Source organism: Lynx canadensis, chromosome D1 (genome assembly GCF_007474595.2).
Source record: "Lynx canadensis isolate LIC74 chromosome D1, mLynCan4.pri.v2, whole genome shotgun sequence".
Taxonomy (NCBI): domain Eukaryota; kingdom Metazoa; phylum Chordata; class Mammalia; order Carnivora; family Felidae; genus Lynx; species Lynx canadensis.
In genome coordinates, this window is record NC_044312.2 from 36,768,699 (window position 1) to 36,774,072 (window position 5,374).

Consider the following 5,374-nt stretch of genomic DNA (forward strand, 5'->3'; position numbering starts at 1 on the left):
GAAGGAGTGGATGGATTTGAAAATATTTTGAACTTACAATTGATGGGCCTTGGTAATAGGCTGCAGTCAGGACAAGTATGAAAAGGAACTATGATAATACAAATATAATTAAAAGTAGTTTTATCAGAACATCGTATGGTTTTCCTTTCCCTGTCTCCAATAAAGTACACCAGATGTGTACTACACCTGGGGGTATGCCCCACTCTAGGTATAAGGAGAGAGAATCCAAGCAGAGCACAGTAGTCCATTTTCAGATTCCATACTTACTGCATCATATTTATTGCAAAAAGACAACATTTTCCCCTAAGATCTGGATTTAGGCATGAATGGTCACTGTAAAGACTCCAGTTCAATATTTCACTGGGGTCCTAGCCAGTACAATCATGCATACAAATTAGAAAGGAGAAAGTAAAACTGTTTATTTGTTAATAATAACAAGTTATTATAATTTATGTATAAAATCCTAAAGAAACTACAAAAATCCTTCTAAAATTGAGTAAATTTAGCATGATCATAGGATACAAAGTCAATATAAAACATCAATTGTATTTCAATATATCATCAATAAATAATTGGAATTTTAAGTTAAAAATGCAATTTAAGGTGTGCCTGGGTGTCTCAGTTGGTTAAGAGTTCAACTCTTGATTACGGCTCAGGTCATGATTTCACTGATCGTGGGGTCAAGCCCCACATGGGGCTCCATTCAGTGCGGACCCTGCTTGGGATTCTCTCTTGGTCCTGCTCTCTGCCCTCACATGCTCACTCAAGTGTGCTCTCTCTCTCCTCTCTCTCTCTCTCTCTCTCAAAATAAGTAAATAAACTTAAACAGTGTAATTTAAGACAGCATTAAAAATCATGATGAGTTAGTCATGAACTTCACATATGCAAAATCTTCACACAAAAAATGACAAAATGTTGTTGAGGGAAACACAGTCCAAAATAAGGGAAATGTACTATGTTCAAGAATAGGAAGACTTGCTATTATTTAGATAATTCTCTCCAAATTAGATGATAGGTTTATATAAATTCCAAATAAAACCAATTGTAAAAATTGACAAACTGATAGTAAAATGTATATGGACATGCAAAAAACAAAGGGCAGGCAAAATAATTTTGATAGAGAAGGAAGAAGTTAGAGGACTTACACTGTTTTTTTCAATACTTATTATAAAGATATACTAATAACATATGTGGTATTGGTGTAAGAATAGACATATAGATTGAAGAAAGAAAACAGAGAATCCAGAAGGAGATCCACATGTCAATTAAACTTCAACAGAAATATAAAAGTAATTAAATGGAATGGACAAGTTTTTAATAAATCGTTCTGGATACAACATTCCAAAAATAATGCTATTTTCCTTTATAAACAAATAATGTTGGATATGTGATTAGAATAAAATGTTTCAATCCCTCCAGATATCACACACAAAACTTTATAAAAAATGAATTAGGACCTAAATATAAAAGCTAAAGATATAAAACTCTTAGAAGAAAGTAGAGTAAAAAAAAGTATAAACCTCGGGTATGAAAAGGATTTCTTAAACAGGACATGAAAAGCACATAACAGGAGAAAGTTGTAATCTATATTAATCAAATATAAAATTTACCTGCTCTTCTAAAGTCACCATTAAGCAAAGGAAAAGGCAAGCCTTGGACTGGGTACAAATAATTACAATCTGGCAAAGGATTTGTACCTAGAATATATAAAGAATATTACAATAAAATAACAAGATAATAAGTGACTTTTAATAGTGCACAAAATATTTCAAATGATACTCCACAAAAGAAAATACGCAAGTGCTCTCTTCGGCAGCACATATACTAAAATAGGAACAATACAGAGAAGAGTAGCATGGCCCCTGTGCAAGGATGACACTCACATTCATGAAGTATTCCATATTTTTATGAATTAAAAAGTCCTATAAATGAGGTACAAAATAAAATGGAGGTGGCCACAGCACGGATTGAAGAGGCAGAGGAGAGAATAAGAGAATTAGAAGATAAAATTGTGGAAAAAGAGGAAGCTGAGGAAAAGAGAGATAAAAACAATCCAGGATCACGAGGGAAGATTTAGAGAACTAAATGATGCAATCAAACAGAACAATATTTGTGTCACAGGAATTCCAGAAAAACAAGAGAGATAGAAAGGGGCTGAAGGTATACTTGAACAAATCATAGCTGAGAACTTCCCAGATCTGGGGAAGGAAACAGGCATTGAAATCCAAGAGGCACAGAGAACTCCCTTCAGATGTAACTTGAATTGATCTTCTGCATGACATATTTTAGTGAAACTGGCAAAATACAAGGATAGAGATAGAATTCTGAAAGGAGGTAGAAGTGAAGAAACAATGGCCCTGAATGATACATTGGGCCAGATGGACTTGACAGATATATTTAGAACTCTGCATCCCAAAGCAACAGAATGTACTTTCTTCTTGAGTGCACAGGGAACATTCTTCTAGATAGATCACATACTGGGTCACAAAACAGCCCTTAATAAATGTAAAATAATTGAGATCATACCATGCACACTTTCAGACCACAATGATATGAAACTTGAAATCAACCACAGGGAAAAGACTAGAAAACCTCCAAATGCATGGAGGTTAAAGAACATCCTACTAAGGAATGAATGGAATAGCTTGAGAAGGATAGGTATTATCTCTGCTTTAAACGTCTGGTAGAACTCCCCTAGGAAGCCATCTGGTCCTGGACTCTTATTTGTTGGGAGATTTTTGTTGACTGATTCAATTTCTTCACTGGTTATGGGTCTGTTCAAGCTTTCTATTTCCTCCTGATTGAATTTTGGAAGCGTGTGGGTGTTTAGGAATTTGTCCATTTCTTCCAGGTTGTCCAGTTTGTTGGCATATAATTTTTCATAGTATTCCCTGATAATTGCTTGTATCTCTGAGGGATTGGTTGTAATAATTCCATTTTCATTCATGATTTTATCTATTTGGGTCATCTCCCTCTTCTTTTTGAGAAGCCTGGCTAGAGGTTTGTCAATTTTGTTTATTTTTTCAAAAAACCAACTCTTGGTTTCATTGATCTACTCTACAGTTTTTTTTTAGATTCTATATTGTTTATTTCTGCTCTGATCTTTATTATTTCTCTTCTTCTGCTGGGTTTAGGCTGTCTTTGCTGTTCTGCTTCTATTTCCTTTAGGTGTGCTGTTAGATTTTGTATTTGGGATTTTTCTTGTTTCTTGAGATAGGCCTGGGTTGCAATGTATTTTCTTCTTAGGACTGCCTTCGCTACGTCCCAAAGCGTTTGGATTGTTGTATTTTCATTTTCGTTTGTTTCCATATATTTTTTAATTTCTTCTCTAATTGCCTGGTTGACCCACTCATTCTTTAGTAGGGTGCTCTTTAACCTCCATGCTTTTGGAGGTTTTCCAGACTTTTTCCTGTGGTTGATTTCAAGCTTCATAGCATTGTGGTCTGAAAGTATGCATGGTATAATTTCAATTCTTGTATACTTATGAAGGGCTGTTTTGTGACCCAGTATGTGATCTATCTTGGAGAATGTTCCATGTGCACTCGAGAAGAAAGTATATTCTGTTGCTTTGGGATGCAGAGTTCTAAATATATCTGTCAAGTCCATCTGATCCAATGTATCATTCAGGGCCCTTGTTTCTTTATTGACTGTGTGTCTAGATGATCTATCCATTTCTGTAAGTGGAGTGTTAAAGTCCCCTGCAATTACCACATTCTTATCAATAAGGTTGCTTATGTTTATGAGTAATTGTCTTATATATTTGGGGGCTCCGGTATTCGGCACATAGACATTTATAATTGTTAGCTCTTCCTGATGGATAGACCCTGTGATTATTATATAATGCCCTTCTTCATCTCTTGTTACAGCCTTTAATTTAAAGTCTAGTTTGTCTGATATAAGTATGGCAACTCCAGCTTTCTTTTGGCTTCCAGTAGCATGATAAATAGTTCTCCATCCCCTCACTCTCAATCTGAAGGTGTCCTCAGGTCTAAAATGAGTCTCTTGTAGACAGCAAATAGATGGGTCTTGTTTTTTTATCCATTCTGATACCCTATGTCTTTTGGTTGGTGCATTTAGTCCATTTACACTCAGTGATATTATAGAAAGATATGAGTTTAGCGTCATTGTGATGTCTGTATGTTTTATGCTTGTAGCGATGTCTCTGGTACTTTGTCTTACAGGATCCCCCTTAGGATCTCTTGTAGGGCTGGTTTAGTGGTGACAAATTCCTTCAGTTTTTGTTTGTTTGGGAAGACCTTTATCTCTCCTATTCTAAATGACAGACTTGCTGGATAAAGGATTCTCGGCTGCATATTTTTTCTGTTCATCGCATTGAAGATCTCCTGCCAAGTTTCAGAAGAGAGATCAGTCACGAGTCTTATAGGTCTCCCTTTATATGTTAGGGCACGTTTATCCCTCGCTGCTTTCAGAACTTTCTCATTATCCTTGTATTTTGCCAGTTTCACTATGATATGTCGTGCAGAAGATCGATTCAAGTTACGTCTGAAGGGAGTTCCCTGTGCCTCTTGGATTTCAATGCCTTTTTCCTTCCCCAGTTCAGGGAAGTTCTCAGCTATGATTTCTTCAAGTACACCTTCAGCACCTTTCCCTCTCTCTTCCTCCTCTGGAACACCAATTATGCGTAGATCATTTCTCTTTAGTGCATCACTTAGTTCTCTAATTTTCCCCTCATACTCCTGGATTTTTTTTATCTCTCTTTTTCTCAGCTTCCTCTTTTTCCATAATTTTATCTTCTAGTTCACCTATTCTTTCCTCTGCCTCTTCAATCCGAGCCATGGTCGTTTCCATTTTATTTTGCAGCTCGTTTATAGCATTTTTAGTTCCTCCTGACTATTCCTTAGTCCCTTGATCTCTGTAGAAATAGATTCTCTGCTTTCCTCTATACTGTTTTCAAGCCCAGCGATTAATTTTATGACCATTATTCTATATTCACTTTCTGTTACATTGCTTAAATCCTTTTTGATCAGTTCATTAGCTGTTATTTCCTGGAGATTCTTTTGAGGGGAATTCTTCCGTTTGGTCATTTTAGATAGTCCCTGGAGTGGTGCGGACCTGCAGGGCACTTCCCCTGTGCTGTCTTGAATAACTGGAGTTGGTGGGTGGGGCCGCAGTCAGACCTGATGTCTGCCCCCTGCCCACCGCTGGGGCCACAGTCAGACTGGTGTGTACCTTCTCTTCCCCTCTCCTAGGGGTGTGATTCACTGTGGGGTGGTGTGACCCATCTGGGCTACTTGTACACTGCCAGGCTTGTGGTGCTGGGGATCTGGCGTATTAGCTGGGGTGGATAGGCAAGGTGCACGGGGACGGGAGGGGTAGGCTTAGCTCCCTTCTCTTTTGGTGATCCGCTTTGGGA

General features: G+C 37.3%; 1 non-coding gene across 1 annotated transcript; it reads left to right on the forward strand.

Annotated features, from left to right (window-relative positions):
- Positions 1 to 1,800: 1,800 nt before the first annotated feature.
- Positions 1,801 to 1,907, forward strand: LOC115526697. Its single transcript, XR_003972726.1, has one exon. It is a non-coding gene; the product is annotated as a U6 spliceosomal RNA (small nuclear RNA).
- Positions 1,908 to 5,374: the final 3,467 nt, after the last annotated feature.